The 7712-nt window shown below is 39.2% G+C and overlaps 1 protein-coding gene across 1 annotated transcript in view; it reads right to left on the minus strand.

Annotated features, from left to right (window-relative positions):
- The window catches only part of LOC115222876 (microspherule protein 1-like), a 54652-nt gene extending 52816 nt beyond the window's left edge, over positions 1 to 1836 (minus strand). The window contains exon 1 of the mRNA XM_029793252.2: positions 1690 to 1836. The gene's annotated coding sequence lies outside the window, so the exon portion shown is untranslated. The remainder of the gene's footprint in view (positions 1 to 1689) is intronic.
- Between the last annotated feature and the right edge of the window lie 5876 nt (positions 1837 to 7712).

The raw sequence follows: 7712 nt of genomic DNA on the forward strand, positions 1-7712 counted from the left end.
CTCGCCACCACAATAATGATGATGATTTCAAAAGCGAGTAATTTTGAGGAAGTGGGTAAGCCCATTACATCCACCACCCGCCACCCCCAGTGCTCAACTGGTACGTATTTAATCAACCCCAGAGGGACAAGAGGTATAGTCGATCTCAGCGGTATTTGAACCGAGAACGTGAAGAGGGGCGAAATACCGCGAAGCATTTTGCCCCGCATGTTAACGTTTCTGCCAGTTTGCCGCCCTAAAATAATAATAATAATAATAATAATAATAATAATAATAATAATAATAATCCTCGCTACTGTAAGTACAACGCGGAAAATTTTGGGGGAGGGGACTAGCTGATTATATCGACCCCAGTGCTCGACCCCGAAAGGACGAAAGGCAAAGTTGACATCGCCAGAATTTGAACTCAGTATGATAAAAACCGCAGAATCTATAATAAACTGGGTTTTCATTCTAATTTGTAATGAACCAACGAGGGGGCCACTACATAGAAACTCCCCTAAAATCACACCACCGTATCTTTAAAAAAAGAAAAGATATTGAAGTCTTAGATAAAAGCCCTAAATCACGAATGGAATGTTTTTGATCTGACCCAGGGCTAAACAAACAAACAACAGGGATACAAAAATACGGCCGGGGGCAAAAGAAATAAGGCATGAACGACACCACTCGCTTCTATTATTATCTCTAAGTCTCTTATAAATAATATAATAGTATACAATCTTGGGAGCTACGGGGGAAAAATCAATAACGAATAGAGAGAAAAGCTTAATATGCGGTGTAATAGTAATAATAATAATAAATATATATAGTAGAAAAGTGCCGCCTTGTTTTTGTTTATCATGCTTTCGGAGGATGGTTTGCGATTTTATAAGAAAGATTTATTTAATAACAAACAATGAGATTGTTAAAAAGGCAACATTAAATCATTACAGTTTTATGTTTGCATTTAAGAATTGAAATAAATAATAATTACTGTACAAATATTATCCGGTACATGTATGCACACATGGATGTGTATGTGTGTGTGTGTATATATACATACATATATATATATATATATATATATATATATAATATATATATATATACTCGTGGAATAGTAGTTCTGTTTAAAACAAAAACTATACACGCGCGCACATAGTATAATATATATATATATATACATACACATATGCATATTTATATATACATACACATATGCATATATATATATACATACACATATGCATATTTATATATACATACACATATGCATATATATATACATACACATATGCATATATATATATATATATATACATATATACACACACAATCACATGCAAAAGATAGAAACATTCATAACAACAGACTTGCAAAACACATGCACATAACTCGCACACGCTAACATACACACACACACACATATACGCGCAAACGCATATATGCACACGCAGACATATACACACACACACACACATAAATACAGATATATATACACACATACGCAAACATACATGTATACACACGCGCACATATACAAATACACGCGCGCACACATATATACATACATATACACATGCATATATACACATGCATATACACACGCGCACACAACGTAGGATTTGTGTGTGTGTTTAATGCATTGTGTGTTTTTTTGAAGTCACATCACATTGGCTGATAAACAACATAGGTTTCATAGTTTACCTGGGAGTCTTTCCAGTTGTCTAATGCCACTTTTAGACATATTACACAACAACCCAAATATTTCCAAGAAATCTAAACAAAAGGAACATTTTTCCAGATAATAATAGAAGCTTTGAAACTGGCTGAGGGGAAACGGAAGTGATGCCATTGTGGTTACATCGAAATTTCAGTAGTTACTTCGCAAACGAAAACGAAACGCGGAAGACAGTAAGAAAAGCACGTAGCAAAAAAAATGACGAAACGAACTTTTTACACGCAACTCTCTCTCTCTCCTCTCTCTCTCTCTCTCTCTCTCTCTATATATATATATATAATATATATATATATATGTGTGTGTGTGTGTGTGTGTGTGTGTATATATATAATTAAAAAATTTTAAATAAAAAATAACAAGGTATAAGTTTATATTTTTCATTTCCTTCAAAAATTGCTATTAATTTGTGGCTTTGGTCATTTTGGCTGCTTCTTCTAGCATATAAAAATTACCTGTTAAAGGGTAGTTTTCTCTTGTGTTTAAATGTACTCTATTTTATATTATATTACATTATATTATATGTGTATATATATATATATATATATATATATATATATATTATATTGTGAGTTGTTGTTTTTTTCTCATGATAATAATAACGGTAGCATATAACAGTTTTAAAAATTCTATCATATCTAATTTGCCAAGCAAATTAATTTAAAATAAATTATATCTTATTACTTCGGCACACTTACACAAGTGTGTCACTCACCCCCACCCCGACTTTGTTTCCAGGTAACTTTTCGAAAGAAAGAAAGAAAGAAAGAAAAGATGAGATTAATTTTTGGTGAAATTTTCAACTGATACTTTTCGGAAGGTGTAGACTGCGATTATGTTGGATTTAAGTTACAAAGAAAAAATAAATAGAGAGATAAATAATAATAATAATAATAATAATAATATAATAATAATAATAATAATAATAATAATTTGGGTGTGACGCTCACTCATACATACTAACACATCACAAATATACAACCAAAATGAAAATTGAAATTTGGAAAAGTTTGTATGATGTGTCAGTATGTATGTATGCACGCCCAACTTTTTTTTTTTTTTTCGCTTTAATTTCCGATATAATCTGTAACGGTCAAGATTCGCTACAAATCGTAATCTACACTGACTAAAAGCTACTTGCCGAAAACTTCATTGAAAAATGCCTATTTTTTCCGAAAGTTTAGAGGAAACAAAGTCGACAAAATTCCTCTCCTCTGAAAATTTTTTTCGCATTAAATTCCGATATAATCATAATCTATACCATCTGAAAGGTATTTGGTGAAATTTTCATTGAAAAATATCCATGTTTCTGAAAATTATGAGGAAACAAAATGGACAGGGAAAGGAGTATGTATGTGTTGGGATGCCATTAAATTTTTGTTCGTTTTCTGAAGCCATAAATTCTAAAAGAATGTGTAAAATGATTTTCGTTTTCGTATTATTCTTAATATATATTGGTTTTAGATTTTGGTACAAGACCAGTAATTTCAGGGAGACGATAAGTCGATGTAATCGACTCCAGTATAATCAACTGGCACCTATTTAATCGATCCTGAAAGGATGTAAGGCAAAATCAACCGCGGCGAAATTTGAACTCATAACGTAAAGACGGACGAAATGTCGCTAAGAATTTAGCCCGCTCTATTCTTAATATATATTCATTTCTAACAATGGCACACATCTTGAAGAAGTATTCTTCTTCTTCTTCTTAATCCTTTTTTGCCCCTTGTGGAGCATAGGGCCGGTTTCCTTGGCGTATAGGTTCCCCACCTGCACAGGACGCCGGTCCGTCGCAGGTGAGCTGCAAGATGCAGGAGGAAAGAGTGAAAGAAAGTTGTGGCGAAAGAATCAGCAGAAGTTCGCCATTACCTTCTGCCGGAGCCGCGTGGAGCTTAGGTGTTTCGCTCATAAATACACATATCGTCCGGTCTGAGATTCGAACTCGCAATCTCTCGACTGCGAATCCGCTGCTCTAACCACTAGGCCATATGCCTCCACTTGAAGAAGTATACAGACCATAAATATTTCTTTATTAACCTATAAAGGTTTTACATATAGGGGACATTATAAGGACAGACAAGGGACATTCAAGGTACAATCTCGCTTTTTACATACAGTGTAAAAAACCGGAGGGATTTACATATATTGTGAATGAGGGTTAAAAATATAAATATAAACGATGATCGGATGAGTTTTGGGTCCGGGTTAGTGAGTTAACCCGCCAGTTGGTTATCCCTTTTTGTTAAATTTTTTCCTTTCTTTTATGCTCCGACCGACCGTGCAAGCACAGCCCCGTGCATTCTCATCTTTCTTACCACTGTCGTCCGTCTTTTTCCAAACTCTCTTTGCGGCAGGCTCCTCCTCTCCAGACGGATCTTGCTGGACAGGTGGGCGGCGAAGTAATTCACCAGCCCACGTCCGGAGATGAATTGACCTGTGGCAATCCCTTTTGCTCGCGTCTTCCATACCACATCTTTCAGTATGGTTACTACGCAGAGAAAAGCTACATTCTTTTCTTTAGCGAAAGAGGAAGGTGGTACAATCTTTATCGTAGCTTGCTAACCAACCACATGGTTCTGGGTTCAATCCCACTGCATGGCACCTTGGGCAAGTGTCTTCTACTATAGCCTCGGGCCGACCAAAGCCTTGTGAGTGGATTTGGTAGACGGAAACTGAAAGAAGCCCGTCGTATATATGTATATTTATGTATGTGCGTGTATGTTTGTGTGTCTGCGTTTGTCCCCCTAGCATTGCTTGACAACCGATGCTGGTGTGTTTATGTCCCCGTCACTTAGCAGTTCGGCAAAAGAGACCGATAGAATAAGTACTGGGCTTACAAAGAATAAGTCCCGGGGTCGACTTGCTCGACTGAAGGCGGGGCTCCAGCATGGCCGCAGTCAAATGACTGAAACAAGTAAAAGAGTAAAAGAGACTCGGACGAGAGTCGTACTCTTTCCGCATCCGACAACAGCTGTTCGGCAAAGGCCATCAACTCCCTCAACTCCTCACAGTGTACGAAGGCGTGCGTAACCGTTTCACAGGCACGCCCGCACCTCGGACACGTGGGGCGGGGTCAGTACCATGCCTTGACAACCTTTCTCGAACCGGTAAAGCCAATCGGCGAGCTGGCAGAAACGTTAGCACCCCGGTCGAAATGCGTAGCCGTATTTCGTCTGCCGTTACGTTCTGAGTTCAAATTCCGCCGAGGTCGACTTTGCCTTTCATCCTTTCGGGGTCGATTAAATAAGTACTAGTTAATCGACTAAATCTGTTTGTCTGTCCCTTCTGTGTTTAGCCCCTTGTGGGTAGTAAAGAAATAGGTAAAGCCAATCGGTAGCACAGCCAGGTCAAAGATTTCTGGTAGTTATCCAGAAATCTCGACCCGAAAGTCCTCCCGAACAAGTCGGTTAGCTGCTTCTCATCGAAACCCAGAGTCTCCCCCAGGACATTGTCGGATTTAAGCTCAACCAACCCGCTATAAAAATTCGCTGTAGTAACCCTACTGCTAGCACTGCTCACCCGAGAGGAGAGGGATAGTGCTTGTCTGCACTCCTCCCGCCAATCCCCCAACTTGGGTCTCCGCGTGATCCATGCACCTAATTCCACCAGGGACTTTATCATTTATTTGGTTCAATCATTGGACTGCAACCACGTTGCCTTGAAGGATTTAGTCGAACAAGTCAACCCCTGTCCGTCTGATACTTGTTCTTTCGGTTTCTTTTGCTGAACCATTAAGTTACTGGACCGGAAACAAATTAACGCAGGTTCATGAGATGAGTGATGGTGGGGCCAAACACAAATACACACAACTATGTCAATAGAGTGGGTATATTATCCGAAGTATAACAATTGGTAAGAGCAGCCGTGATAAATATATAATACGGTACACTTTAGAAATTATACATATATATATCGGCGCGGGGCTATAGTATAAGACATTTACTCTAGATGCCGCGTAAAAGGACTGAACACAAAACCATGTAGTTGCAAAGTTGATATCTTAACCAAACTTCAGTCCCTCGTGCCTATAGTAATCATCTCTCTCACTCTACCCCTCCCTCCCTCAAAACTCAGCTCGAAACATGTGAATTCTCCTCCCCACAGCAAACTAATATATTCCACAAAGCGAACACTATATACTGCGCTGGATGATTCCACGAGCAAGTTTCAGTTTTAGCCTGAAGCCATAATAACAGGACACATTGGATATTGTAATCACCAATGGATGGAAGCACTCCGTCGGTTACGACGACGAGGGTTCCGGTTGATCCGAATCAACGGAACAGCCTGCTCGTGAAATTAACGTGTGAGTGGCTGAGCACTCCACAGACACGTGTACCCTTAACGTAGTTCTCGGGGGTATTCAGCGTGACACAGAGAGTGACAAGGCCGGCCCTTTGAAATACAGGTACAACAGAAACAGGAAGTAAGAGTGAGAGAAAGTTGTGGTGAAAGAGTACAGCAGGGATCACCACCATCCCCTGCTGGAGCCTCGTGGAGCTTTCGGTGTTTTCGCTCAATAAATACTCACAACGCCCGGTCTGGGAATCGAAACCACGATCCTATGACCGCGAGTCCGCTGCCCTAACTACTGGGCCATTGCGCCTCCACTGTAATCACCTACAACACTGAATCGACCAGACTTTCCGATGTAGTTACACTCAAGTGATTATAATGCCATTCCAACTCTCATTTGATTACACCTCTCTGTTCCATCGTGGCTCAAATCGTTTAACTAAATCGTCTTCGCATCGCCACGGAGGACTCCCGACTGGCTTTTTGCAATCTCTTGAATATCACTCGGCAATGCAGCTCTAACTCAGGTTACAGAACGAGCGAAGGATTCATAGATATACTATGTCCTAAAAAGGAAAGGCTCACGGTTGGAGTTATTTTGATCATTGGTCTGCTGGATGGAAGCTGAAAATACCACAGGACAATGTATCGCTCGATCTGCGAGAAATAGTTGCTAAATAACTGTCGAGTTACACCCTATCGTCTTCTTAATAATATATTGGATAATGTAATTGAAAAAAATAAAAGACAGAATGATCTAGGCTGGTACGCCTTTAATCATACGTAGCCTGGGGTTAAACAACAACAAGAAAGTAGCTTAACTCTGACTCATTTCAAAATAATGCAATAGAATCCATGGAAGAAGGGAGATAACTCTTAACAGTAGTACTAATGCTGATATCAAGATTACGAACTTGAACTGAGGGGCGCCTTTGTGCTGTTACTTGATTTGTTAGAAATAACAACTAAATCTCCTTCAAATTGCACGATCTTTAAACACACACACACACACACACACACTGGTGGATGTGAGTTTACGTACAATACGTCTAAAATGTGACAAGCTATCTTTGAGTATATGTCTACTCGTTCAGCACTAGATTGGAGCCAAAACAACGACAAAGATCATTCCTATGAAAGGGACAAACTAAACCGTTTATAAAGTAAAATATTGGCTTTATATTGTGGCAGAAGGTCAGGTACTCCAACAATTTGAAAGAAAAATTGGAGATGTGAAGCATATACGACGCATGGACGCCAAGGAAATATGTCCTATGTACCAAATGCGGTACAACCGACAGGCAAAGGATCAAAATAGGAGCCGGTTTCTTACCGAATTGTTTTATTATTACCCACAAGGGGCGAACATAGAGGGGACAATACAATCTGATGTGGGGTCAGATATACGAATGGGTTTACAAAAACAGCGAATTAAAAAATTTACAAAAATTGGTTGTCTCTGGTCGCTAAATCTTATAACACAGTGGTTCCCAAACTTTTTCGGGCTGCCACCCCACTTGACACCCAGGTCACGTTCCTAGCACCACCACTCCACCAACTAACCATCACAAACATGGACCCCTTTCTGGAGCAAATTCAAAGCAACGGTATTTCACAAATAAAACTTGACATAAAGAACCCATTGTTTTGTTGTTTTTACATGAAGCGCTACCCAATTATCACCTCGCTTTTCTTC

Source organism: Octopus sinensis, linkage group LG21 (assembly GCF_006345805.1).
Source record: "Octopus sinensis linkage group LG21, ASM634580v1, whole genome shotgun sequence".
Classification (NCBI taxonomy): domain Eukaryota; kingdom Metazoa; phylum Mollusca; class Cephalopoda; order Octopoda; family Octopodidae; genus Octopus; species Octopus sinensis.